The sequence below is a fragment of the Aulonocara sp. 'chitande type north' Nkhata Bay genome, linkage group LG12, assembly GCF_057382095.1.
Source record: "Aulonocara sp. 'chitande type north' Nkhata Bay isolate Kocher_YH1m ecotype deep benthic linkage group LG12, A_spYH_male_GT1.1, whole genome shotgun sequence".
NCBI classification, from domain to species: domain Eukaryota; kingdom Metazoa; phylum Chordata; class Actinopteri; order Cichliformes; family Cichlidae; genus Aulonocara; species Aulonocara sp. 'chitande type north' Nkhata Bay.
This window is the reverse complement of record NC_141355.1, coordinates 39,876,053-39,900,078: the sequence shown is the minus strand read 5'-3', so window position 1 is coordinate 39,900,078 and position 24,026 is coordinate 39,876,053. Positions and strand designations below refer to the sequence as shown.

At 50.0% G+C, this 24,026-nt stretch overlaps 34 non-coding genes across 34 annotated transcripts; all 34 read left to right on the top strand.

Annotated features, from left to right (window-relative positions):
• The first annotated feature begins 206 nt into the window (after positions 1-206).
• On the top strand, positions 207-279 carry trnaa-ugc (transfer RNA alanine (anticodon UGC)). Its single transcript has one exon. It is a non-coding gene; the product is annotated as a tRNA-Ala (tRNA).
• A 682-nt stretch (positions 280-961) lies between these two features.
• Positions 962-1,043, top strand: trnas-gcu (transfer RNA serine (anticodon GCU)). Its single transcript has one exon. It is a non-coding gene; the product is annotated as a tRNA-Ser (tRNA).
• Positions 1,044-1,569: 526 nt separating this feature from the next.
• On the top strand, positions 1,570-1,642 carry trnaa-agc (transfer RNA alanine (anticodon AGC)). Its single transcript has one exon. It is a non-coding gene; the product is annotated as a tRNA-Ala (tRNA).
• Positions 1,643-2,323: 681 nt separating this feature from the next.
• trnaa-ugc (transfer RNA alanine (anticodon UGC)) lies at positions 2,324-2,396 on the top strand. Its single transcript has one exon. It is a non-coding gene; the product is annotated as a tRNA-Ala (tRNA).
• Positions 2,397-3,078: 682 nt separating this feature from the next.
• On the top strand, positions 3,079-3,160 carry trnas-gcu (transfer RNA serine (anticodon GCU)). Its single transcript has one exon. It is a non-coding gene; the product is annotated as a tRNA-Ser (tRNA).
• Positions 3,161-3,686: 526 nt separating this feature from the next.
• On the top strand, positions 3,687-3,759 carry trnaa-agc (transfer RNA alanine (anticodon AGC)). Its single transcript has one exon. It is a non-coding gene; the product is annotated as a tRNA-Ala (tRNA).
• A 681-nt stretch (positions 3,760-4,440) lies between these two features.
• On the top strand, positions 4,441-4,513 carry trnaa-ugc (transfer RNA alanine (anticodon UGC)). Its single transcript has one exon. It is a non-coding gene; the product is annotated as a tRNA-Ala (tRNA).
• A 682-nt stretch (positions 4,514-5,195) lies between these two features.
• On the top strand, positions 5,196-5,277 carry trnas-gcu (transfer RNA serine (anticodon GCU)). Its single transcript has one exon. It is a non-coding gene; the product is annotated as a tRNA-Ser (tRNA).
• Positions 5,278-5,792: 515 nt separating this feature from the next.
• On the top strand, positions 5,793-5,865 carry trnaa-agc (transfer RNA alanine (anticodon AGC)). The gene has a single exon. It is a non-coding gene; the product is annotated as a tRNA-Ala (tRNA).
• Positions 5,866-6,546: 681 nt separating this feature from the next.
• trnaa-ugc (transfer RNA alanine (anticodon UGC)) lies at positions 6,547-6,619 on the top strand. Its single transcript has one exon. It is a non-coding gene; the product is annotated as a tRNA-Ala (tRNA).
• Positions 6,620-7,301: 682 nt separating this feature from the next.
• Positions 7,302-7,383, top strand: trnas-gcu (transfer RNA serine (anticodon GCU)). Its single transcript has one exon. It is a non-coding gene; the product is annotated as a tRNA-Ser (tRNA).
• A 526-nt stretch (positions 7,384-7,909) lies between these two features.
• Positions 7,910-7,982, top strand: trnaa-agc (transfer RNA alanine (anticodon AGC)). The gene has a single exon. It is a non-coding gene; the product is annotated as a tRNA-Ala (tRNA).
• A 681-nt stretch (positions 7,983-8,663) lies between these two features.
• On the top strand, positions 8,664-8,736 carry trnaa-ugc (transfer RNA alanine (anticodon UGC)). Its single transcript has one exon. It is a non-coding gene; the product is annotated as a tRNA-Ala (tRNA).
• Positions 8,737-9,418: 682 nt separating this feature from the next.
• trnas-gcu (transfer RNA serine (anticodon GCU)) lies at positions 9,419-9,500 on the top strand. The gene has a single exon. It is a non-coding gene; the product is annotated as a tRNA-Ser (tRNA).
• A 526-nt stretch (positions 9,501-10,026) lies between these two features.
• Positions 10,027-10,099, top strand: trnaa-agc (transfer RNA alanine (anticodon AGC)). Its single transcript has one exon. It is a non-coding gene; the product is annotated as a tRNA-Ala (tRNA).
• A 681-nt stretch (positions 10,100-10,780) lies between these two features.
• trnaa-ugc (transfer RNA alanine (anticodon UGC)) lies at positions 10,781-10,853 on the top strand. The gene has a single exon. It is a non-coding gene; the product is annotated as a tRNA-Ala (tRNA).
• Positions 10,854-11,535: 682 nt separating this feature from the next.
• Positions 11,536-11,617, top strand: trnas-gcu (transfer RNA serine (anticodon GCU)). Its single transcript has one exon. It is a non-coding gene; the product is annotated as a tRNA-Ser (tRNA).
• A 515-nt stretch (positions 11,618-12,132) lies between these two features.
• Positions 12,133-12,205, top strand: trnaa-agc (transfer RNA alanine (anticodon AGC)). The gene has a single exon. It is a non-coding gene; the product is annotated as a tRNA-Ala (tRNA).
• Positions 12,206-12,886: 681 nt separating this feature from the next.
• trnaa-ugc (transfer RNA alanine (anticodon UGC)) lies at positions 12,887-12,959 on the top strand. The gene has a single exon. It is a non-coding gene; the product is annotated as a tRNA-Ala (tRNA).
• A 682-nt stretch (positions 12,960-13,641) lies between these two features.
• Positions 13,642-13,723, top strand: trnas-gcu (transfer RNA serine (anticodon GCU)). Its single transcript has one exon. It is a non-coding gene; the product is annotated as a tRNA-Ser (tRNA).
• A 526-nt stretch (positions 13,724-14,249) lies between these two features.
• Positions 14,250-14,322, top strand: trnaa-agc (transfer RNA alanine (anticodon AGC)). Its single transcript has one exon. It is a non-coding gene; the product is annotated as a tRNA-Ala (tRNA).
• Positions 14,323-15,003: 681 nt separating this feature from the next.
• trnaa-ugc (transfer RNA alanine (anticodon UGC)) lies at positions 15,004-15,076 on the top strand. Its single transcript has one exon. It is a non-coding gene; the product is annotated as a tRNA-Ala (tRNA).
• Positions 15,077-15,758: 682 nt separating this feature from the next.
• On the top strand, positions 15,759-15,840 carry trnas-gcu (transfer RNA serine (anticodon GCU)). The gene has a single exon. It is a non-coding gene; the product is annotated as a tRNA-Ser (tRNA).
• Positions 15,841-16,366: 526 nt separating this feature from the next.
• trnaa-agc (transfer RNA alanine (anticodon AGC)) lies at positions 16,367-16,439 on the top strand. The gene has a single exon. It is a non-coding gene; the product is annotated as a tRNA-Ala (tRNA).
• Positions 16,440-17,120: 681 nt separating this feature from the next.
• On the top strand, positions 17,121-17,193 carry trnaa-ugc (transfer RNA alanine (anticodon UGC)). Its single transcript has one exon. It is a non-coding gene; the product is annotated as a tRNA-Ala (tRNA).
• Positions 17,194-17,875: 682 nt separating this feature from the next.
• Positions 17,876-17,957, top strand: trnas-gcu (transfer RNA serine (anticodon GCU)). Its single transcript has one exon. It is a non-coding gene; the product is annotated as a tRNA-Ser (tRNA).
• Positions 17,958-18,483: 526 nt separating this feature from the next.
• Positions 18,484-18,556, top strand: trnaa-agc (transfer RNA alanine (anticodon AGC)). Its single transcript has one exon. It is a non-coding gene; the product is annotated as a tRNA-Ala (tRNA).
• A 681-nt stretch (positions 18,557-19,237) lies between these two features.
• On the top strand, positions 19,238-19,310 carry trnaa-ugc (transfer RNA alanine (anticodon UGC)). Its single transcript has one exon. It is a non-coding gene; the product is annotated as a tRNA-Ala (tRNA).
• A 682-nt stretch (positions 19,311-19,992) lies between these two features.
• Positions 19,993-20,074, top strand: trnas-gcu (transfer RNA serine (anticodon GCU)). The gene has a single exon. It is a non-coding gene; the product is annotated as a tRNA-Ser (tRNA).
• A 526-nt stretch (positions 20,075-20,600) lies between these two features.
• Positions 20,601-20,673, top strand: trnaa-agc (transfer RNA alanine (anticodon AGC)). The gene has a single exon. It is a non-coding gene; the product is annotated as a tRNA-Ala (tRNA).
• A 681-nt stretch (positions 20,674-21,354) lies between these two features.
• Positions 21,355-21,427, top strand: trnaa-ugc (transfer RNA alanine (anticodon UGC)). The gene has a single exon. It is a non-coding gene; the product is annotated as a tRNA-Ala (tRNA).
• Positions 21,428-22,109: 682 nt separating this feature from the next.
• Positions 22,110-22,191, top strand: trnas-gcu (transfer RNA serine (anticodon GCU)). Its single transcript has one exon. It is a non-coding gene; the product is annotated as a tRNA-Ser (tRNA).
• A 515-nt stretch (positions 22,192-22,706) lies between these two features.
• On the top strand, positions 22,707-22,779 carry trnaa-agc (transfer RNA alanine (anticodon AGC)). Its single transcript has one exon. It is a non-coding gene; the product is annotated as a tRNA-Ala (tRNA).
• A 681-nt stretch (positions 22,780-23,460) lies between these two features.
• Positions 23,461-23,533, top strand: trnaa-ugc (transfer RNA alanine (anticodon UGC)). Its single transcript has one exon. It is a non-coding gene; the product is annotated as a tRNA-Ala (tRNA).
• The last annotated feature ends 493 nt before the right edge of the window (positions 23,534-24,026 follow it).

Sequence of the window (24,026 nt, the reverse complement as noted above, 5' to 3'; positions counted from 1 at the left end):
GGGGCTTCCAGTGACACTCTCCTGGCGTACTGCGTAGGGCCCAGACTTGAATCGCTCGGAAATGTCTCGTGTGAGTTACGATTGCACCAAAGAGTCTTGTTGTAGTTGACAAGCCCAGAAAACATTGAAAGGGGGGTGTTGTGATTAGTTCCACCTGAGCTGAGGCTCCGTATGGCACGATGAAGCTGCAGTGCTCAACCCTCAATGGGGAATTAGCTCAAATGGTAGAGCGCTCGCTTTGCATGTGAGAGGCAGCGGGATCGATACCCGCATTCTCCAGGACACTTTTGGACATCCGCGAGGAGACCCAAAGCCATGCGTGTAGCCAATCCATTGGGTGTGGGTGGAGAACAAATTCAGGGGTGATTTGTCACACAAGGATAGCAGCAAGTGCGAAAGGCAAGCTTTAGAAGATGGTAGTGAGAGCTGCTCTGATGTGTGGCACAGATGGAGTCTGCAGAGTTGAAGATGATAAGCTTTTGCTTGGGAGTGTCCAGGATGGAACAGATGTGAAATGACCACGTGCGAGGGACAGCTGGGGTTGAGCCGTTTGCAGACGACGTTAGGCCAGCAAGGCTGAGGTGATTTGCACATGTGCAGAGGAGGGATATAAGATATACTGGGAAAAGGGTGTTAAATACGGAGCGGCTGGGCAGGAGAATAAGAGAAAGACCAAAGACAACGTTCATAGACGTAGCCAAGTAGGACATGCAGAGGGTTGGTGTGACAGAGGAGAATGCTAGGGGCAGGGTGAGATGGAGGCAGACGATCCACTCTGGCAACCCCCAAGAAGAACAGGCTCAAAGAAGAAGCCAGCATCACTCCAGGCTTCTACCAAAGTGTTACGCAGCCCCTCGTCGGGGATCTGGAGTCAATCTCCCTGCGTCCATACACCAGCGATCAGCTCACACATTATCCCTCGTCAATTCCCAATGCTACTGGCAAAGAGCGGTGTGCGGCAGATGAGGTGGCCGAGAGGTTAAGGCGATGGACTGCTAATCCATTGTGCTGTGCACGCGTGGGTTCGAATCCCATCCTCGTCGAGAGCTCTTTCTGCTTATGTTGATGCATCTTGTCAGTGTAAGATTGGCTGCCAAAGCAGGCATGATGCAATGCTCTTCTTTGGCTCAGTATTCACTTTAGTTCACCATGTGGTCTTGTTGCACAGGTCATATTAAAGACAATGGTCTGCTAATACAGTAGCAGAAAGACATTCTGCTTCAAGAATAGCAACATTCCTAATGGCCAACTTGCCCTACACTGAAAACCAAGGGGAGGAGGTCGGTAAGCATATTGATTAGAACCACCTCCCTCAGTTGGCTTCATTCAATGTGAATTAGCAGTGGCTCTAGTCCACAGTCCCTTGGATGTCCAGTCTCCTCAGTCTGTCTCTAAGGCTGATGGCATTCAGTCACGTTAGCATGACAGTGGATTGTCAGCGAGCCGCCTTAGTCTCTCAGCCACCTCCTGGGCGCTTTGCAGATTTCAGGATTTGTGCCCCTTCCCTATTTTGATCATACAACAAGTATGGACAAAGTGTAGCCTGTAATAAGTAAGACATGTGGCACAGGGGAGTTAGCTCAAATGGTAGAGCGCTCGCTTAGCATGCGAGAGGTAGCGGGATCGACGCCCGCATTCTCCATTTGACACTTTGCTAGTCAGTGTCCCAATTGAATGCATGTGGCTTCCTTTGGCAAATCTTTATTTCACAGGTGTCGAACTCCAGGCCTCGAGGGCCGGTGTCCTGCAGGTTTCAGATGTATTCTTGATCCATCATAGGGGATTCAAATGGCTAAATTACCTCCTCAACATTTCTTGAAGTTCTCCAGAGGCCTGGTAATGAACTAATCATTTGATTCAGGTGTGTTGACCCAGGGTTATACCTAAAACCTGCAGGACACCGGCCCTCGAGGCCTGATGTTGTACACCCCAGGTTTATTTGCACTTCTCCGCTCACTACCTTTCAGGTACTACCATGTTAACGCTGGCTTCAAACCTCATCAATCTTTGACCATATGAAGTGATTGTCTCCCCTCTTACCCTCACAATACTGGCCGATGGCAGCAAAGAGTCCCCCGGCCCAGTCTGACATCTCTTTTCTCCAGAAGCAGCTGAAAGGGGCTTCCAGTGACACTCTCCTGGCGTACTGCGTAGGGCCCAGACTTGAATCGCTCGGAAATGTCTCGTGTGAGTTACGATTGCACCAAAGAGTCTTGTTGTAGTTGACAAGCCCAGAAAACATTGAAAGGGGGGTGTTGTGATTAGTTCCACCTGAGCTGAGGCTCCGTATGGCACGATGAAGCTGCAGTGCTCAACCCTCAATGGGGAATTAGCTCAAATGGTAGAGCGCTCGCTTTGCATGTGAGAGGCAGCGGGATCGATACCCGCATTCTCCAGGACACTTTTGGACATCCGCGAGGAGACCCAAAGCCATGCGTGTAGCCAATCCATTGGGTGTGGGTGGAGAACAAATTCAGGGGTGATTTGTCACACAAGGATAGCAGCAAGTGCGAAAGGCAAGCTTTAGAAGATGGTAGTGAGAGCTGCTCTGATGTGTGGCACAGATGGAGTCTGCAGAGTCGAAGATGATAAGCTTTTGCTTGGGAGTGTCCAGGATGGAACAGATGTGAAATGACCACGTGCGAGGGACAGCTGGGGTTGAGCCGTTTGCAGACGATGTTAGGCCAGCAAGGCTGAGGTGATTTGCACATGTGCAGAGGAGGGATATAAGATATACTGGGAAAAGGGTGTTAAATACGGAGCGGCTGGGCAGGAGAATAAGAGAAAGACCAAAGACAACGTTCATAGACGTAGCCAAGTAGGACATGCAGAGGGTTGGTGTGACAGAGGAGAATGCTAGGGGCAGGGTGAGATGGAGGCAGACGATCCACTCTGGCAACCCCCAAGAAGAACAGGCTCAAAGAAGAAGCCAGCATCACTCCAGGCTTCTACCAAAGTGTTACGCAGCCCCTCGTCGGGGATCTGGAGTCAATCTCCCTGCGTCCATACACCAGCGATCAGCTCACACATTATCCCTCGTCAATTCCCAATGCTACTGGCAAAGAGCGGTGTGCGGCAGATGAGGTGGCCGAGAGGTTAAGGCGATGGACTGCTAATCCATTGTGCTGTGCACGCGTGGGTTCGAATCCCATCCTCGTCGAGAGCTCTTTCTGCTTATGTTGATGCATCTTGTCAGGGTAAGATTGGCTGCCAAAGCAGGCATGATGCAATGCTCTTCTTTGGCTCAGTATTCACTTTAGTTCACCATGTGGTCTTGTTGCACAAGTCATGTTAAAGACAATGGTCTGCTAATACAGTAGTAGAAAGACGTTCTGCTTCCAGAATAGCAACATTCCTAATGGCCAACTTGCACTATACTGAAAACCAAGGGGAGGAGGTCGGTAAGCATATTGATTAGAACCACCTCCCTCAGTTGGCTTCATTCAATGTGAATTAGCAGTGGCTCTAGTCCACAGTCCCTTGGATGTCCAGTCTCCTCAGTCTGTCTCTAAGGCTGATGGCATTCAGTCACGTTAGCATGACAGTGGATTGTCAGCGAGCCGCCTTAGTCTCTCAGCCACCTCCTGGGCGCTTTGCAGATTTCAGGATTTGTGCCCCTTCCCTATTTTGATCATACAACAAGTATGGACAAAGTGTAGCCTGTAATAAGTAAGACATGTGGCACAGGGGAGTTAGCTCAAATGGTAGAGCGCTCGCTTAGCATGCGAGAGGTAGCGGGATCGACGCCCGCATTCTCCATTTGACACTTTGCTAGTCAGTGTCCCAATTGAATGCATGTGGCTTCCTTTGGCAAATCTTTATTTCACAGGTGTCGAACTCCAGGCCTCGAGGGCCGGTGTCCTGCAGGTTTCAGATGTATTCTTGATCCATCATAGGGGATTCAAATGGCTAAATTACCTCCTCAACATTTCTTGAAGTTCTCCAGAGGCCTGGTAATGAACTAATCATTTGATTCAGGTGTGTTGACCCAGGGTTATACCTAAAACCTGCAGGACACCGGCCCTCGAGGCCTGATGTTGTACACCCCAGGTTTATTTGCACTTCTCCGCTCACTACCTTTCAGGTACTACCATGTTAACGCTGGCTTCAAACCTCATCAATCTTTGACCATATGAAGTGATTGTCTCCCCTCTTACCCTCACAATACTGGCCGATGGCAGCAAAGAGTCCCCCGGCCCAGTCTGACATCTCTTTTCTCCAGAAGCAGCTGAAAGGGGCTTCCAGTGACACTCTCCTGGCGTACTGCGTAGGGCCCAGACTTGAATCGCTCGGAAATGTCTCGTGTGAGTTACGATTGCACCAAAGAGTCTTGTTGTAGTTGACAAGCCCAGAAAACATTGAAAGGGGGGTGTTGTGATTAGTTCCACCTGAGCTGAGGCTCCGTATGGCACGATGAAGCTGCAGTGCTCAACCCTCAATGGGGAATTAGCTCAAATGGTAGAGCGCTCGCTTTGCATGTGAGAGGCAGCGGGATCGATACCCGCATTCTCCAGGACACTTTTGGACATCCGCGAGGAGACCCAAAGCCATGCGTGTAGCCAATCCATTGGGTGTGGGTGGAGAACAAATTCAGGGGTGATTTGTCACACAAGGATAGCAGCAAGTGCGAAAGGCAAGCTTTAGAAGATGGTAGTGAGAGCTGCTCTGATGTGTGGCACAGATGGAGTCTGCAGAGTTGAAGATGATAAGCTTTTGCTTGGGAGTGTCCAGGATGGAACAGATGTGAAATGACCACGTGCGAGGGACAGCTGGGGTTGAGCCGTTTGCAGACGACGTTAGGCCAGCAAGGCTGAGGTGATTTGCACATGTGCAGAGGAGGGATATAAGATATACTGGGAAAAGGGTGTTAAATACGGAGCGGCTGGGCAGGAGAATAAGAGAAAGACCAAAGACAACGTTCATAGACGTAGCCAAGTAGGACATGCAGAGGGTTGGTGTGACAGAGGAGAATGCTAGGGGCAGGGTGAGATGGAGGCAGACGATCCACTCTGGCAACCCCCAAGAAGAACAGGCTCAAAGAAGAAGCCAGCATCACTCCAGGCTTCTACCAAAGTGTTACGCAGCCCCTCGTCGGGGATCTGGAGTCAATCTCCCTGCGTCCATACACCAGCGATCAGCTCACACATTATCCCTCGTCAATTCCCAATGCTACTGGCAAAGAGCGGTGTGCGGCAGATGAGGTGGCCGAGAGGTTAAGGCGATGGACTGCTAATCCATTGTGCTGTGCACGCGTGGGTTCGAATCCCATCCTCGTCGAGAGCTCTTTCTGCTTATGTTGATGCATCTTGTCAGTGTAAGATTGGCTGCCAAAGCAGGCATGATGCAATGCTCAGTTTTCATTTTAATTCACCATGTGGTCTTGCTGCACAAGTCATGTTAAAGACAATGGTCTGATAATACAGTAGTAGAAAGACGTTCTGCTTCCAGAATAGCAACATTCCTAATGGCCCACTTGCCCTACACTGAAAACCAAGGGGAGGAGGTCGGTAAGCATATTGATTAGAACCACCTCCCTCAGTTGGCTTCATTCAATGTGAATTAGCAGTGGCTCTAGTCCACAGTCCCTTGGATGTCCAGTCTCCTCAGTCTGTCTCTAAGGCTGATGGCATTCAGTCACGTTAGCATGACAGTGGATTGTCAGCGAGCCGCCTTAGTCTCTCAGCCACCTCCTGGGCGCTTTGCAGATTTCAGGATTTGTGCCCCTTCCCTATTTTGATCATACAACAAGTATGGACAAAGTGTAGCCTGTAATAAGTAAGACATGTGGCACAGGGGAGTTAGCTCAAATGGTAGAGCGCTCGCTTAGCATGCGAGAGGTAGCGGGATCGACGCCCGCATTCTCCATTTGACACTTTGCTAGTCAGTGTCCCTATTGAATGCATGTGGCTTCCTTTGGCAAATCTTTATTTCACAGGTGTCGAACTCCAGGCCTCGAGGGCCGGTGTCCTGCAGGTTTCAGATGTATTCTTGATCCATCATAGGGGATTCAAATGGCTAAATTACCTCCTCAACATTTCTTGAAGTTCTCCAGAGGCCTGGTAATGAACTAATCATTTGATTCAGGTGTGTTGACCCAGGGTTATACCTAAAACCTGCAGGACACCGGCCCTCGAGGCCTGATGTTGTACACCCCAGGTTTATTTGCACTTCTCCGCTCACTACCTTTCAGGTACTACCATGTTAACGCTGGCTTCAAACCTCATCAATCTTTGACCATATGAAGTGATTGTCTCCCCTCTTACCCTCACAATACTGGCCGATGGCAGCAAAGAGTCCCCCGGCCCAGTCTGACATCTCTTTTCTCCAGAAGCAGCTGAAAGGGGCTTCCAGTGACACTCTCCTGGCGTACTGCGTAGGGCCCAGACTTGAATCGCTCGGAAATGTCTCGTGTGAGTTACGATTGCACCAAAGAGTCTTGTTGTAGTTGACAAGCCCAGAAAACATTGAAAGGGGGGTGTTGTGATTAGTTCCACCTGAGCTGAGGCTCCGTATGGCACGATGAAGCTGCAGTGCTCAACCCTCAATGGGGAATTAGCTCAAATGGTAGAGCGCTCGCTTTGCATGTGAGAGGCAGCGGGATCGATACCCGCATTCTCCAGGACACTTTTGGACATCCGCGAGGAGACCCAAAGCCATGCGTGTAGCCAATCCATTGGGTGTGGGTGGAGAACAAATTCAGGGGTGATTTGTCACACAAGGATAGCAGCAAGTGCGAAAGGCAAGCTTTAGAAGATGGTAGTGAGAGCTGCTCTGATGTGTGGCACAGATGGAGTCTGCAGAGTTGAAGATGATAAGCTTTTGCTTGGGAGTGTCCAGGATGGAACAGATGTGAAATGACCACGTGCGAGGGACAGCTGGGGTTGAGCCGTTTGCAGACGACGTTAGGCCAGCAAGGCTGAGGTGATTTGCACATGTGCAGAGGAGGGATATAAGATATACTGGGAAAAGGGTGTTAAATACGGAGCGGCTGGGCAGGAGAATAAGAGAAAGACCAAAGACAACGTTCATAGACGTAGCCAAGTAGGACATGCAGAGGGTTGGTGTGACAGAGGAGAATGCTAGGGGCAGGGTGAGATGGAGGCAGACGATCCACTCTGGCAACCCCCAAGAAGAACAGGCTCAAAGAAGAAGCCAGCATCACTCCAGGCTTCTACCAAAGTGTTACGCAGCCCCTCGTCGGGGATCTGGAGTCAATCTCCCTGCGTCCATACACCAGCGATCAGCTCACACATTATCCCTCGTCAATTCCCAATGCTACTGGCAAAGAGCGGTGTGCGGCAGATGAGGTGGCCGAGAGGTTAAGGCGATGGACTGCTAATCCATTGTGCTGTGCACGCGTGGGTTCGAATCCCATCCTCGTCGAGAGCTCTTTCTGCTTATGTTGATGCATCTTGTCAGTGTAAGATTGGCTGCCAAAGCAGGCATGATGCAATGCTCTTCTTTGGCTCAGTATTCACTTTAGTTCACCATGTGGTCTTGTTGCACAGGTCATATTAAAGACAATGGTCTGCTAATACAGTAGCAGAAAGACATTCTGCTTCAAGAATAGCAACATTCCTAATGGCCAACTTGCCCTACACTGAAAACCAAGGGGAGGAGGTCGGTAAGCATATTGATTAGAACCACCTCCCTCAGTTGGCTTCATTCAATGTGAATTAGCAGTGGCTCTAGTCCACAGTCCCTTGGATGTCCAGTCTCCTCAGTCTGTCTCTAAGGCTGATGGCATTCAGTCACGTTAGCATGACAGTGGATTGTCAGCGAGCCGCCTTAGTCTCTCAGCCACCTCCTGGGCGCTTTGCAGATTTCAGGATTTGTGCCCCTTCCCTATTTTGATCATACAACAAGTATGGACAAAGTGTAGCCTGTAATAAGTAAGACATGTGGCACAGGGGAGTTAGCTCAAATGGTAGAGCGCTCGCTTAGCATGCGAGAGGTAGCGGGATCGACGCCCGCATTCTCCATTTGACACTTTGCTAGTCAGTGTCCCAATTGAATGCATGTGGCTTCCTTTGGCAAATCTTTATTTCACAGGTGTCGAACTCCAGGCCTCGAGGGCCGGTGTCCTGCAGGTTTCAGATGTATTCTTGATCCATCATAGGGGATTCAAATGGCTAAATTACCTCCTCAACATTTCTTGAAGTTCTCCAGAGGCCTGGTAATGAACTAATCATTTGATTCAGGTGTGTTGACCCAGGGTTATACCTAAAACCTGCAGGACACCGGCCCTCGAGGCCTGATGTTGTACACCCCAGGTTTATTTGCACTTCTCCGCTCACTACCTTTCAGGTACTACCATGTTAACGCTGGCTTCAAACCTCATCAATCTTTGACCATATGAAGTGATTGTCTCCCCTCTTACCCTCACAATACTGGCCGATGGCAGCAAAGAGTCCCCCGGCCCAGTCTGACATCTCTTTTCTCCAGAAGCAGCTGAAAGGGGCTTCCAGTGACACTCTCCTGGCGTACTGCGTAGGGCCCAGACTTGAATCGCTCGGAAATGTCTCGTGTGAGTTACGATTGCACCAAAGGGTCTTGTTGTAGTTGACAAGCCCAGAAAACATTGAAAGGGGGGTGTTGTGATTAGTTCCACCTGAGCTGAGGCTCCGTATGGCACGATGAAGCTGCAGTGCTCAACCCTCAATGGGGAATTAGCTCAAATGGTAGAGCGCTCGCTTTGCATGTGAGAGGCAGCGGGATCGATACCCGCATTCTCCAGGACACTTTTGGACATCCGCGAGGAGACCCAAAGCCATGCGTGTAGCCAATCCATTGGGTGTGGGTGGAGAACAAATTCAGGGGTGATTTGTCACACAAGGATAGCAGCAAGTGCGAAAGGCAAGCTTTAGAAGATGGTAGTGAGAGCTGCTCTGATGTGTGGCACAGATGGAGTCTGCAGAGTTGAAGATGATAAGCTTTTGCTTGGGAGTGTCCAGGATGGAACAGATGTGAAATGACCACGTGCGAGGGACAGCTGGGGTTGAGCCGTTTGCAGACGACGTTAGGCCAGCAAGGCTGAGGTGATTTGCACATGTGCAGAGGAGGGATATAAGATATACTGGGAAAAGGGTGTTAAATACGGAGCGGCTGGGCAGGAGAATAAGAGAAAGACCAAAGACAACGTTCATAGACGTAGCCAAGTAGGACATGCAGAGGGTTGGTGTGACAGAGGAGAATGCTAGGGGCAGGGTGAGATGGAGGCAGACGATCCACTCTGGCAACCCCCAAGAAGAACAGGCTCAAAGAAGAAGCCAGCATCACTCCAGGCTTCTACCAAAGTGTTACGCAGCCCCTCGTCGGGGATCTGGAGTCAATCTCCCTGCGTCCATACACCAGCGATCAGCTCACACATTATCCCTCGTCAATTCCCAATGCTACTGGCAAAGAGCGGTGTGCGGCAGATGAGGTGGCTGAGAGGTTAAGGCGATGGACTGCTAATCCATTGTGCTGTGCACGCGTGGGTTCGAATCCCATCCTCGTCGAGAGCTCTTTCTGCTTATGTTGATGCATCTTGTCAGTGTAAGATTGGCTGCCAAAGCAGGCATGATGCAATGCTCTTCTTTGGCTCAGTATTCACTTTAGTTCACCATGTGGTCTTGCTGCACAGGTCATGTTAAAGACAATGGTCTGCTAATACAGTAGTAGAAAGACATTCTGCTTCCAGAATAGCAACATTCCTAATGGCCAACTTGCCCTACACTGAAAACCAAGGGGAGGAGGTCGGTAAGCATATTGATTAGAACCACCTCCCTCAGTTGGCTTCATTCAATGTGAATTAGCAGTGGCTCTAGTCCACAGTCCCTTGGATGTCCAGTCTCCTCAGTCTGTCTCTAAGGCTGATGGCATTCAGTCACGTTAGCATGACAGTGGATTGTCAGCGAGCCGCCTTAGTCTCTCAGCCACCTCCTGGGCGCTTTGCAGATTTCAGGATTTGTGCCCCTTCCCTATTTTGATCATACAACAAGTATGGACAAAGTGTAGCCTGTAATAAGTAAGACATGTGGCACAGGGGAGTTAGCTCAAATGGTAGAGCGCTCGCTTAGCATGCGAGAGGTAGCGGGATCGACGCCCGCATTCTCCATTTGACACTTTGCTAGTCAGTGTCCCAATTGAATGCATGTGGCTTCCTTTGGCAAATCTTTATTTCACAGGTGTCGAACTCCAGGCCTCGAGGGCCGGTGTCCTGCAGGTTTCAGATGTATTCTTGATCCATCATAGGGGATTCAAATGGCTAAATTACCTCCTCAACATTTCTTGAAGTTCTCCAGAGGCCTGGTAATGAACTAATCATTTGATTCAGGTGTGTTGACCCAGGGTTATACCTAAAACCTGCAGGACACCGGCCCTCGAGGCCTGATGTTGTACACCCCAGGTTTATTTGCACTTCTCCGCTCACTACCTTTCAGGTACTACCATGTTAACGCTGGCTTCAAACCTCATCAATCTTTGACCATATGAAGTGATTGTCTCCCCTCTTACCCTCACAATACTGGCCGATGGCAGCAAAGAGTCCCCCGGCCCAGTCTGACATCTCTTTTCTCCAGAAGCAGCTGAAAGGGGCTTCCAGTGACACTCTCCTGGCGTACTGCGTAGGGCCCAGACTTGAATCGCTCGGAAATGTCTCGTGTGAGTTACGATTGCACCAAAGAGTCTTGTTGTAGTTGACAAGCCCAGAAAACATTGAAAGGGGGGTGTTGTGATTAGTTCCACCTGAGCTGAGGCTCCGTATGGCACGATGAAGCTGCAGTGCTCAACCCTCAATGGGGAATTAGCTCAAATGGTAGAGCGCTCGCTTTGCATGTGAGAGGCAGCGGGATCGATACCCGCATTCTCCAGGACACTTTTGGACATCCGCGAGGAGACCCAAAGCCATGCGTGTAGCCAATCCATTGGGTGTGGGTGGAGAACAAATTCAGGGGTGATTTGTCACACAAGGATAGCAGCAAGTGCGAAAGGCAAGCTTTAGAAGATGGTAGTGAGAGCTGCTCTGATGTGTGGCACAGATGGAGTCTGCAGAGTTGAAGATGATAAGCTTTTGCTTGGGAGTGTCCAGGATGGAACAGATGTGAAATGACCACGTGCGAGGGACAGCTGGGGTTGAGCCGTTTGCAGACGACGTTAGGCCAGCAAGGCTGAGGTGATTTGCACATGTGCAGAGGAGGGATATAAGATATACTGGGAAAAGGGTGTTAAATACGGAGCGGCTGGGCAGGAGAATAAGAGAAAGACCAAAGACAACGTTCATAGACGTAGCCAAGTAGGACATGCAGAGGGTTGGTGTGACAGAGGAGAATGCTAGGGGCAGGGTGAGATGGAGGCAGACGATCCACTCTGGCAACCCCCAAGAAGAACAGGCTCAAAGAAGAAGCCAGCATCACTCCAGGCTTCTACCAAAGTGTTACGCAGCCCCTCGTCGGGGATCTGGAGTCAATCTCCCTGCGTCCATACACCAGCGATCAGCTCACACATTATCCCTCGTCAATTCCCAATGCTACTGGCAAAGAGCGGTGTGCGGCAGATGAGGTGGCCGAGAGGTTAAGGCGATGGACTGCTAATCCATTGTGCTGTGCACGCGTGGGTTCGAATCCCATCCTCGTCGAGAGCTCTTTCTGCTTATGTTGATGCATCTTGTCAGTGTAAGATTGGCTGCCAAAGCAGGCATGATGCAATGCTCAGTTTTCATTTTAATTCACCATGTGGTCTTGCTGCACAAGTCATGTTAAAGACAATGGTCTGATAATACAGTAGTAGAAAGACGTTCTGCTTCCAGAATAGCAACATTCCTAATGGCCCACTTGCCCTACACTGAAAACCAAGGGGAGGAGGTCGGTAAGCATATTGATTAGAACCACCTCCCTCAGTTGGCTTCATTCAATGTGAATTAGCAGTGGCTCTAGTCCACAGTCCCTTGGATGTCCAGTCTCCTCAGTCTGTCTCTAAGGCTGATGGCATTCAGTCACGTTAGCATGACAGTGGATTGTCAGCGAGCCGCCTTAGTCTCTCAGCCACCTCCTGGGCGCTTTGCAGATTTCAGGATTTGTGCCCCTTCCCTATTTTGATCATACAACAAGTATGGACAAAGTGTAGCCTGTAATAAGTAAGACATGTGGCACAGGGGAGTTAGCTCAAATGGTAGAGCGCTCGCTTAGCATGCGAGAGGTAGCGGGATCGATGCCCGCATTCTCCATTTGACACTTTGCTAGTCAGTGTCCCAATTGAATGCATGTGGCTTCCTTTGGCAAATCTTTATTTCACAGGTGTCGAACTCCAGGCCTCGAGGGCCGGTGTCCTGCAGGTTTCAGATGTATTCTTGATCCATCATAGGGGATTCAAATGGCTAAATTACCTCCTCAACATTTCTTGAAGTTCTCCAGAGGCCTGGTAATGAACTAATCATTTGATTCAGGTGTGTTGACCCAGGGTTATACCTAAAACCTGCAGGACACCGGCCCTCGAGGCCTGATGTTGTACACCCCAGGTTTATTTGCACTTCTCCGCTCACTACCTTTCAGGTACTACCATGTTAACGCTGGCTTCAAACCTCATCAATCTTTGACCATATGAAGTGATTGTCTCCCCTCTTACCCTCACAATACTGGCCGATGGCAGCAAAGAGTCCCCCGGCCCAGTCTGACATCTCTTTTCTCCAGAAGCAGCTGAAAGGGGCTTCCAGTGACACTCTCCTGGCGTACTGCGTAGGGCCCAGACTTGAATCGCTCGGAAATGTCTCGTGTGAGTTACGATTGCACCAAAGAGTCTTGTTGTAGTTGACAAGCCCAGAAAACATTGAAAGGGGGGTGTTGTGATTAGTTCCACCTGAGCTGAGGCTCCGTATGGCACAATGAAGCTGCAGTGCTCAACCCTCAATGGGGAATTAGCTCAAATGGTAGAGCGCTCGCTTTGCATGTGAGAGGCAGCGGGATCGATACCCGCATTCTCCAGGACACTTTTGGACATCCGCGAGGAGACCCAAAGCCATGCGTGTAGCCAATCCATTGGGTGTGGGTGGAGAACAAATTCAGGGGTGATTTGTCACACAAGGATAGCAGCAAGTGCGAAAGGCAAGCTTTAGAAGATGGTAGTGAGAGCTGCTCTGATGTGTGGCACAGATGGAGTCTGCAGAGTTGAAGATGATAAGCTTTTGCTTGGGAGTGTCCAGGATGGAACAGATGTGAAATGACCACGTGCGAGGGACAGCTGGGGTTGAGCCGTTTGCAGACGACGTTAGGCCAGCAAGGCTGAGGTGATTTGCACATGTGCAGAGGAGGGATATAAGATATACTGGGAAAAGGGTGTTAAATACGGAGCGGCTGGGCAGGAGAATAAGAGAAAGACCAAAGACAACGTTCATAGACGTAGCCAAGTAGGACATGCAGAGGGTTGGTGTGACAGAGGAGAATGCTAGGGGCAGGGTGAGATGGAGGCAGACGATCCACTCTGGCAACCCCCAAGAAGAACAGGCTCAAAGAAGAAGCCAGCATCACTCCAGGCTTCTACCAAAGTGTTACGCAGCCCCTCGTCGGGGATCTGGAGTCAATCTCCCTGCGTCCATACACCAGCGATCAGCTCACACATTATCCCTCGTCAATTCCCAATGCTACTGGCAAAGAGCGGTGTGCGGCAGATGAGGTGGCCGAGAGGTTAAGGCGATGGACTGCTAATCCATTGTGCTGTGCACGCGTGGGTTCGAATCCCATCCTCGTCGAGAGCTCTTTCTGCTTATGTTGATGCATCTTGTCAGTGTAAGATTGGCTGCCAAAGCAGGCATGATGCAATGCTCTTCTTTGGCTCAGTATTCACTTTAGTTCACCATGTGGTCTTGCTGCACAGGTCATGTTAAAGACAATGGTCTGCTAATACAGTAGTAGAAAGACATTCTGCTTCCAGAATAGCAACATTCCTAATGGCCAACTTGCCCTACACTGAAAACCAAGGGGAGGAGGTCGGTAAGCATATTGATTAGAACCACCTCCCTCAGTTGGCTTCATTCAATGTGAATTAGCAGTGGCTCTAGTCCACAGTCCCTTGGATGTCCAGTCTCCTCAGTCTGTCTCTAAGGCTGATGGCATTCAGTCACGTTAGCATGACAGTGGATTGTCAGCGAGCCGCCTTAGTCTCTCAGCCACCTCCTGGGCGCTTTGCAGATTTCAGGATTTGTGCCCCTTCCCTATTTTGATCATACAACAAGTATGGACAAAGTGTAGCCTGTAATAAGTAAGACATGTGGCACAGGGGAGTTAGCTCAAATGGTAGAGCGCTCGCTTAGCATGCGAGAGGTAGCGGGATCGACGCCCGCATTCTCCATTTGACACTTTGCTAGTCAGTGTCCCAATTGAATGCATGTGGCTTCCTTTGGCAAATCTTTATTTCACAGGTGTCGAACTCCAGGCCTCGAGGGCCGGTGTCCTGCAGGTTTCAGATGTATTCTTGATCCATCATAGGGGATTCAAATGGCTAAATTACCTCCTCAACATTTCTTGAAGTTCTCCAGAGGCCTGGTAATGAACTAATCATTTGATTCAGGTGTGTTGACCCAGGGTTATACCTAAAACCTGCAGGACACCGGCCCTCGAGGCCTGATGTTGTACACCCCAGGTTTATTTGCACTTCTCCGCTCACTACCTTTCAGGTACTACCATGTTAACGCTGGCTTCAAACCTCATCAATCTTTGACCATATGAAGTGATTGTCTCCCCTCTTACCCTCACAATACTGGCCGATGGCAGCAAAGAGTCCCCCGGCCCAGTCTGACATCTCTTTTCTCCAGAAGCAGCTGAAAGGGGCTTCCAGTGACACTCTCCTGGCGTACTGCGTAGGGCCCAGACTTGAATCGCTCGGAAATGTCTCGTGTGAGTTACGATTGCACCAAAGAGTCTTGTTGTAGTTGACAAGCCCAGAAAACATTGAAAGGGGGGTGTTGTGATTAGTTCCACCTGAGCTGAGGCTCCGTATGGCACGATGAAGCTGCAGTGCTCAACCCTCAATGGGGAATTAGCTCAAATGGTAGAGCGCTCGCTTTGCATGTGAGAGGCAGCGGGATCGATACCCGCATTCTCCAGGACACTTTTGGACATCCGCGAGGAGACCCAAAGCCATGCGTGTAGCCAATCCATTGGGTGTGGGTGGAGAACAAATTCAGGGGTGATTTGTCACACAAGGATAGCAGCAAGTGCGAAAGGCAAGCTTTAGAAGATGGTAGTGAGAGCTGCTCTGATGTGTGGCACAGATGGAGTCTGCAGAGTTGAAGATGATAAGCTTTTGCTTGGGAGTGTCCAGGATGGAACAGATGTGAAATGACCACGTGCGAGGGACAGCTGGGGTTGAGCCGTTTGCAGACGACGTTAGGCCAGCAAGGCTGAGGTGATTTGCACATGTGCAGAGGAGGGATATAAGATATACTGGGAAAAGGGTGTTAAATACGGAGCGGCTGGGCAGGAGAATAAGAGAAAGACCAAAGACAACGTTCATAGACGTAGCCAAGTAGGACATGCAGAGGGTTGGTGTGACAGAGGAGAATGCTAGGGGCAGGGTGAGATGGAGGCAGACGATCCACTCTGGCAACCCCCAAGAAGAACAGGCTCAAAGAAGAAGCCAGCATCACTCCAGGCTTCTACCAAAGTGTTACGCAGCCCCTCGTCGGGGATCTGGAGTCAATCTCCCTGCGTCCATACACCAGCGATCAGCTCACACATTATCCCTCGTCAATTCCCAATGCTACTGGCAAAGAGCGGTGTGCGGCAGATGAGGTGGCCGAGAGGTTAAGGCGATGGACTGCTAATCCATTGTGCTGTGCACGCGTGGGTTCGAATCCCATCCTCGTCGAGAGCTCTTTCTGCTTATGTTGATGCATCTTGTCAGTGTAAGATTGGCTGCCAAAGCAGGCATGATGCAATGCTCTTCTTTGGCTCAGTATTCACTTTAGTTCACCATGTGGTCTTGTTGCACAGGTCATATTAAAGACAATGGTCTGCTAATACAGTAGCAGAAAGACATTCTGCTTCAAGAATAGCAACATTCCTAATGGCCAACTTGCCCTACACTGAAAACCAAGGGGAGGAGGTCGGTAAGCATATTGATTAGAACCACCTCCCTCAGTTGGCTTCATTCAATGTGAATTAGCAGTGGCTCTAGTCCACAGTCCCTTGGATGTCCAGTCTCCTCAGTCTGTCTCTAAGGCTGATGGCATTCAGTCACGTTAGCATGACAGTGGATTGTCAGCGAGCCGCCTTAGTCTCTCAGCCACCTCCTGGGCGCTTTGCAGATTTCAGGATTTGTGCCCCTTCCCTATTTTGATCATACAACAAGTATGGACAAAGTGTAGCCTGTAATAAGTAAGACATGTGGCACAGGGGAGTTAGCTCAAATGGTAGAGCGCTCGCTTAGCATGCGAGAGGTAGCGGGATCGACGCCCGCATTCTCCATTTGACACTTTGCTAGTCAGTGTCCCAATTGAATGCATGTGGCTTCCTTTGGCAAATCTTTATTTCACAGGTGTCGAACTCCAGGCCTCGAGGGCCGGTGTCCTGCAGGTTTCAGATGTATTCTTGATCCATCATAGGGGATTCAAATGGCCAAATTACCTCCTCAACATTTCTTGAAGTTCTCCAGAGGCCTGGTAATGAACTAATCATTTGATTCAGGTGTGTTGACCCAGGGTTATACCTAAAACCTGCAGGACACCGGCCCTCGAGGCCTGATGTTGTACACCCCAGGTTTATTTGCACTTCTCCGCTCACTACCTTTCAGGTACTACCATGTTAACGCTGGCTTCAAACCTCATCAATCTTTGACCATATGAAGTGATTGTCTCCCCTCTTACCCTCACAATACTGGCCGATGGCAGCAAAGAGTCCCCCGGCCCAGTCTGACATCTCTTTTCTCCAGAAGCAGCTGAAAGGGGCTTCCAGTGACACTCTCCTGGCGTACTGCGTAGGGCCCAGACTTGAATCGCTCGGAAATGTCTCGTGTGAGTTACGATTGCACCAAAGAGTCTTGTTGTAGTTGACAAGCCCAGAAAACATTGAAAGGGGGGTGTTGTGATTAGTTCCACCTGAGCTGAGGCTCCGTATGGCACGATGAAGCTGCAGTGCTCAACCCTCAATGGGGAATTAGCTCAAATGGTAGAGCGCTCGCTTTGCATGTGAGAGGCAGCGGGATCGATACCCGCATTCTCCAGGACACTTTTGGACATCCGCGAGGAGACCCAAAGCCATGCGTGTAGCCAATCCATTGGGTGTGGGTGGAGAACAAATTCAGGGGTGATTTGTCACACAAGGATAGCAGCAAGTGCGAAAGGCAAGCTTTAGAAGATGGTAGTGAGAGCTGCTCTGATGTGTGGCACAGATGGAGTCTGCAGAGTCGAAGATGATAAGCTTTTGCTTGGGAGTGTCCAGGATGGAACAGATGTGAAATGACCACGTGCGAGGGACAGCTGGGGTTGAGCCGTTTGCAGACGACGTTAGGCCAGCAAGGCTGAGGTGATTTGCACATGTGCAGAGGAGGGATATAAGATATACTGGGAAAAGGGTGTTAAATACGGAGCGGCTGGGCAGGAGAATAAGAGAAAGACCAAAGACAACGTTCATAGACGTAGCCAAGTAGGACATGCAGAGGGTTGGTGTGACAGAGGAGAATGCTAGGGGCAGGGTGAGATGGAGGCAGACGATCCACTCTGGCAACCCCCAAGAAGAACAGGCTCAAAGAAGAAGCCAGCATCACTCCAGGCTTCTACCAAAGTGTTACGCAGCCCCTCGTCGGGGATCTGGAGTCAATCTCCCTGCGTCCATACACCAGCGATCAGCTCACACATTATCCCTCGTCAATTCCCAATGCTACTGGCAAAGAGCGGTGTGCGGCAGATGAGGTGGCCGAGAGGTTAAGGCGATGGACTGCTAATCCATTGTGCTGTGCACGCGTGGGTTCGAATCCCATCCTCGTCGAGAGCTCTTTCTGCTTATGTTGATGCATCTTGTCAGTGTAAGATTGGCTGCCAAAGCAGGCATGATGCAATGCTCTTCTTTGGCTCAGTATTCACTTTAGTTCACCATGTGGTCTTGCTGCACAGGTCATGTTAAAGACAATGGTCTGCTAATACAGTAGTAGAAAGACATTCTGCTTCCAGAATAGCAACATTCCTAATGGCCAACTTGCCCTACACTGAAAACCAAGGGGAGGAGGTCGGTAAGCATATTGATTAGAACCACCTCCCTCAGTTGGCTTCATTCAATGTGAATTAGCAGTGGCTCTAGTCCACAGTCCCTTGGATGTCCAGTCTCCTCAGTCTGTCTCTAAGGCTGATGGCATTCAGTCACGTTAGCATGACAGTGGATTGTCAGCGAGCCGCCTTAGTCTCTCAGCCACCTCCTGGGCGCTTTGCAGATTTCAGGATTTGTGCCCCTTCCCTATTTTGATCATACAACAAGTATGGACAAAGTGTAGCCTGTAATAAGTAAGACATGTGGCACAGGGGAGTTAGCTCAAATGGTAGAGCGCTCGCTTAGCATGCGAGAGGTAGCGGGATCGACGCCCGCATTCTCCATTTGACACTTTGCTAGTCAGTGTCCCAATTGAATGCATGTGGCTTCCTTTGGCAAATCTTTATTTCACAGGTGTCGAACTCCAGGCCTCGAGGGCCGGTGTCCTGCAGGTTTCAGATGTATTCTTGATCCATCATAGGGGATTCAAATGGCTAAATTACCTCCTCAACATTTCTTGAAGTTCTCCAGAGGCCTGGTAATGAACTAATCATTTGATTCAGGTGTGTTGACCCAGGGTTATACCTAAAACCTGCAGGACACCGGCCCTCGAGGCCTGATGTTGTACACCCCAGGTTTATTTGCACTTCTCCGCTCACTACCTTTCAGGTACTACCATGTTAACGCTGGCTTCAAACCTCATCAATCTTTGACCATATGAAGTGATTGTCTCCCCTCTTACCCTCACAATACTGGCCGATGGCAGCAAAGAGTCCCCCGGCCCAGTCTGACATCTCTTTTCTCCAGAAGCAGCTGAAAGGGGCTTCCAGTGACACTCTCCTGGCGTACTGCGTAGGGCCCAGACTTGAATCGCTCGGAAATGTCTCGTGTGAGTTACGATTGCACCAAAGAGTCTTGTTGTAGTTGACAAGCCCAGAAAACATTGAAAGGGGGGTGTTGTGATTAGTTCCACCTGAGCTGAGGCTCCGTATGGCACGATGAAGCTGCAGTGCTCAACCCTCAATGGGGAATTAGCTCAAATGGTAGAGCGCTCGCTTTGCATGTGAGAGGCAGCGGGATCGATACCCGCATTCTCCAGGACACTTTTGGACATCCGCGAGGAGACCCAAAGCCATGCGTGTAGCCAATCCATTGGGTGTGGGTGGAGAACAAATTCAGGGGTGATTTGTCACACAAGGATAGCAGCAAGTGCGAAAGGCAAGCTTTAGAAGATGGTAGTGAGAGCTGCTCTGATGTGTGGCACAGATGGAGTCTGCAGAGTTGAAGATGATAAGCTTTTGCTTGGGAGTGTCCAGGATGGAACAGATGTGAAATGACCACGTGCGAGGGACAGCTGGGGTTGAGCCGTTTGCAGACGACGTTAGGCCAGCAAGGCTGAGGTGATTTGCACATGTGCAGAGGAGGGATATAAGATATACTGGGAAAAGGGTGTTAAATACGGAGCGGCTGGGCAGGAGAATAAGAGAAAGACCAAAGACAACGTTCATAGACGTAGCCAAGTAGGACATGCAGAGGGTTGGTGTGACAGAGGAGAATGCTAGGGGCAGGGTGAGATGGAGGCAGACGATCCACTCTGGCAACCCCCAAGAAGAACAGGCTCAAAGAAGAAGCCAGCATCACTCCAGGCTTCTACCAAAGTGTTACGCAGCCCCTCGTCGGGGATCTGGAGTCAATCTCCCTGCGTCCATACACCAGCGATCAGCTCACACATTATCCCTCGTCAATTCCCAATGCTACTGGCAAAGAGCGGTGTGCGGCAGATGAGGTGGCCGAGAGGTTAAGGCGATGGACTGCTAATCCATTGTGCTGTGCACGCGTGGGTTCGAATCCCATCCTCGTCGAGAGCTCTTTCTGCTTATGTTGATGCATCTTGTCAGTGTAAGATTGGCTGCCAAAGCAGGCATGATGCAATGCTCTTCTTTGGCTCAGTATTCACTTTAGTTCACCATGTGGTCTTGTTGCACAGGTCATATTAAAGACAATGGTCTGCTAATACAGTAGCAGAAAGACATTCTGCTTCAAGAATAGCAACATTCCTAATGGCCAACTTGCCCTACACTGAAAACCAAGGGGAGGAGGTCGGTAAGCATATTGATTAGAACCACCTCCCTCAGTTGGCTTCATTCAATGTGAATTAGCAGTGGCTCTAGTCCACAGTCCCTTGGATGTCCAGTCTCCTCAGTCTGTCTCTAAGGCTGATGGCATTCAGTCACGTTAGCATGACAGTGGATTGTCAGCGAGCCGCCTTAGTCTCTCAGCCACCTCCTGGGCGCTTTGCAGATTTCAGGATTTGTGCCCCTTCCCTATTTTGATCATACAACAAGTATGGACAAAGTGTAGCCTGTAATAAGTAAGACATGTGGCACAGGGGAGTTAGCTCAAATGGTAGAGCGCTCGCTTAGCATGCGAGAGGTAGCGGGATCGACGCCCGCATTCTCCATTTGACACTTTGCTAGTCAGTGTCCCAATTGAATGCATGTGGCTTCCTTTGGCAAATCTTTATTTCACAGGTGTCGAACTCCAGGCCTCGAGGGCCGGTGTCCTGCAGGTTTCAGATGTATTCTTGATCCATCATAGGGGATTCAAATGGCTAAATTACCTCCTCAACATTTCTTGAAGTTCTCCAGAGGCCTGGTAATGAACTAATCATTTGATTCAGGTGTGTTGACCCAGGGTTATACCTAAAACCTGCAGGACACCGGCCCTCGAGGCCTGATGTTGTACACCCCAGGTTTATTTGCACTTCTCCGCTCACTACCTTTCAGGTACTACCATGTTAACGCTGGCTTCAAACCTCATCAATCTTTGACCATATGAAGTGATTGTCTCCCCTCTTACCCTCACAATACTGGCCGATGGCAGCAAAGAGTCCCCCGGCCCAGTCTGACATCTCTTTTCTCCAGAAGCAGCTGAAAGGGGCTTCCAGTGACACTCTCCTGGCGTACTGCGTAGGGCCCAGACTTGAATCGCTCGGAAATGTCTCGTGTGAGTTACGATTGCACCAAAGAGTCTTGTTGTAGTTGACAAGCCCAGAAAACATTGAAAGGGGGGTGTTGTGATTAGTTCCACCTGAGCTGAGGCTCCGTATGGCACGATGAAGCTGCAGTGCTCAACCCTCAATGGGGAATTAGCTCAAATGGTAGAGCGCTCGCTTTGCATGTGAGAGGCAGCGGGATCGATACCCGCATTCTCCAGGACACTTTTGGACATCCGCGAGGAGACCCAAAGCCATGCGTGTAGCCAATCCATTGGGTGTGGGTGGAGAACAAATTCAGGGGTGATTTGTCACACAAGGATAGCAGCAAGTGCGAAAGGCAAGCTTTAGAAGATGGTAGTGAGAGCTGCTCTGATGTGTGGCACAGATGGAGTCTGCAGAGTTGAAGATGATAAGCTTTTGCTTGGGAGTGTCCAGGATGGAACAGATGTGAAATGACCACGTGCGAGGGACAGCTGGGGTTGAGCCGTTTGCAGACGACGTTAGGCCAGCAAGGCTGAGGTGATTTGCACATGTGCAGAGGAGGGATATAAGATATACTGGGAAAAGGGTGTTAAATACGGAGCGGCTGGGCAGGAGAATAAGAGAAAGACCAAAGACAACGTTCATAGACGTAGCCAAGTAGGACATGCAGAGGGTTGGTGTGACAGAGGAGAATGCTAGGGGCAGGGTGAGATGGAGGCAGACGATCCACTCTGGCAACCCCCAAGAAGAACAGGCTCAAAGAAGAAGCCAGCATCACTCCAGGCTTCTACCAAAGTGTTACGCAGCCCCTCGTCGGGGATCTGGAGTCAATCTCCCTGCGTCCATACACCAGCGATCAGCTCACACATTATCCCTCGTCAATTCCCAATGCTACTGGCAAAGAGCGGTGTGCGGCAGATGAGGTGGCCGAGAGGTTAAGGCGATGGACTGCTAATCCATTGTGCTGTGCACGCGTGGGTTCGAATCCCATCCTCGTCGAGAGCTCTTTCTGCTTATGTTGATGCATCTTGTCAGTGTAAGATTGGCTGCCAAAGCAGGCATGATGCAATGCTCAGTTTTCATTTTAATTCACCATGTGGTCTTGCTGCACAAGTCATGTTAAAGACAATGGTCTGATAATACAGTAGTAGAAAGACGTTCTGCTTCCAGAATAGCAACATTCCTAATGGCCCACTTGCCCTACACTGAAAACCAAGGGGAGGAGGTCGGTAAGCATATTGATTAGAACCACCTCCCTCAGTTGGCTTCATTCAATGTGAATTAGCAGTGGCTCTAGTCCACAGTCCCTTGGATGTCCAGTCTCCTCAGTCTGTCTCTAAGGCTGATGGCATTCAGTCACGTTAGCATGACAGTGGATTGTCAGCGAGCCGCCTTAGTCTCTCAGCCACCTCCTGGGCGCTTTGCAGATTTCAGGATTTGTGCCCCTTCCCTATTTTGATCATACAACAAGTATGGACAAAGTGTAGCCTGTAATAAGTAAGACATGTGGCACAGGGGAGTTAGCTCAAATGGTAGAGCGCTCGCTTAGCATGCGAGAGGTAGCGGGATCGACGCCCGCATTCTCCATTTGACACTTTGCTAGTCAGTGTCCCTATTGAATGCATGTGGCTTCCTTTGGCAAATCTTTATTTCACAGGTGTCGAACTCCAGGCCTCGAGGGCCGGTGTCCTGCAGGTTTCAGATGTATTCTTGATCCATCATAGGGGATTCAAATGGCTAAATTACCTCCTCAACATTTCTTGAAGTTCTCCAGAGGCCTGGTAATGAACTAATCATTTGATTCAGGTGTGTTGACCCAGGGTTATACCTAAAACCTGCAGGACACCGGCCCTCGAGGCCTGATGTTGTACACCCCAGGTTTATTTGCACTTCTCCGCTCACTACCTTTCAGGTACTACCATGTTAACGCTGGCTTCAAACCTCATCAATCTTTGACCATATGAAGTGATTGTCTCCCCTCTTACCCTCACAATACTGGCCGATGGCAGCAAAGAGTCCCCCGGCCCAGTCTGACATCTCTTTTCTCCAGAAGCAGCTGAAAGGGGCTTCCAGTGACACTCTCCTGGCGTACTGCGTAGGGCCCAGACTTGAATCGCTCGGAAATGTCTCGTGTGAGTTACGATTGCACCAAAGAGTCTTGTTGTAGTTGACAAGCCCAGAAAACATTGAAAGGGGGGTGTTGTGATTAGTTCCACCTGAGCTGAGGCTCCGTATGGCACAATGAAGCTGCAGTGCTCAACCCTCAATGGGGAATTAGCTCAAATGGTAGAGCGCTCGCTTTGCATGTGAGAGGCAGCGGGATCGATACCCGCATTCTCCAGGACACTTTTGGACATCCGCGAGGAGACCCAAAGCCATGCGTGTAGCCAATCCATTGGGTGTGGGTGGAGAACAAATTCAGGGGTGATTTGTCACACAAGGATAGCAGCAAGTGCGAAAGGCAAGCTTTAGAAGATGGTAGTGAGAGCTGCTCTGATGTGTGGCACAGATGGAGTCTGCAGAGTTGAAGATGATAAGCTTTTGCTTGGGAGTGTCCAGGATGGAACAGATGTGAAATGACCACGTGCGAGGGACAGCTGGGGTTGAGCCGTTTGCAGACGACGTTAGGCCAGCAAGGCTGAGGTGATTTGCACATGTGCAGAGGAGGGATATAAGATATACTGGGAAAAGGGTGTTAAATACGGAGCGGCTGGGCAGGAGAATAAGAGAAAGACCAAAGACAACGTTCATAGACGTAGCCAAGTAGGACATGCAGAGGGTTGGTGTGACAGAGGAGAATGCTAGGGGCAGGGTGAGATGGAGGCAGACGATCC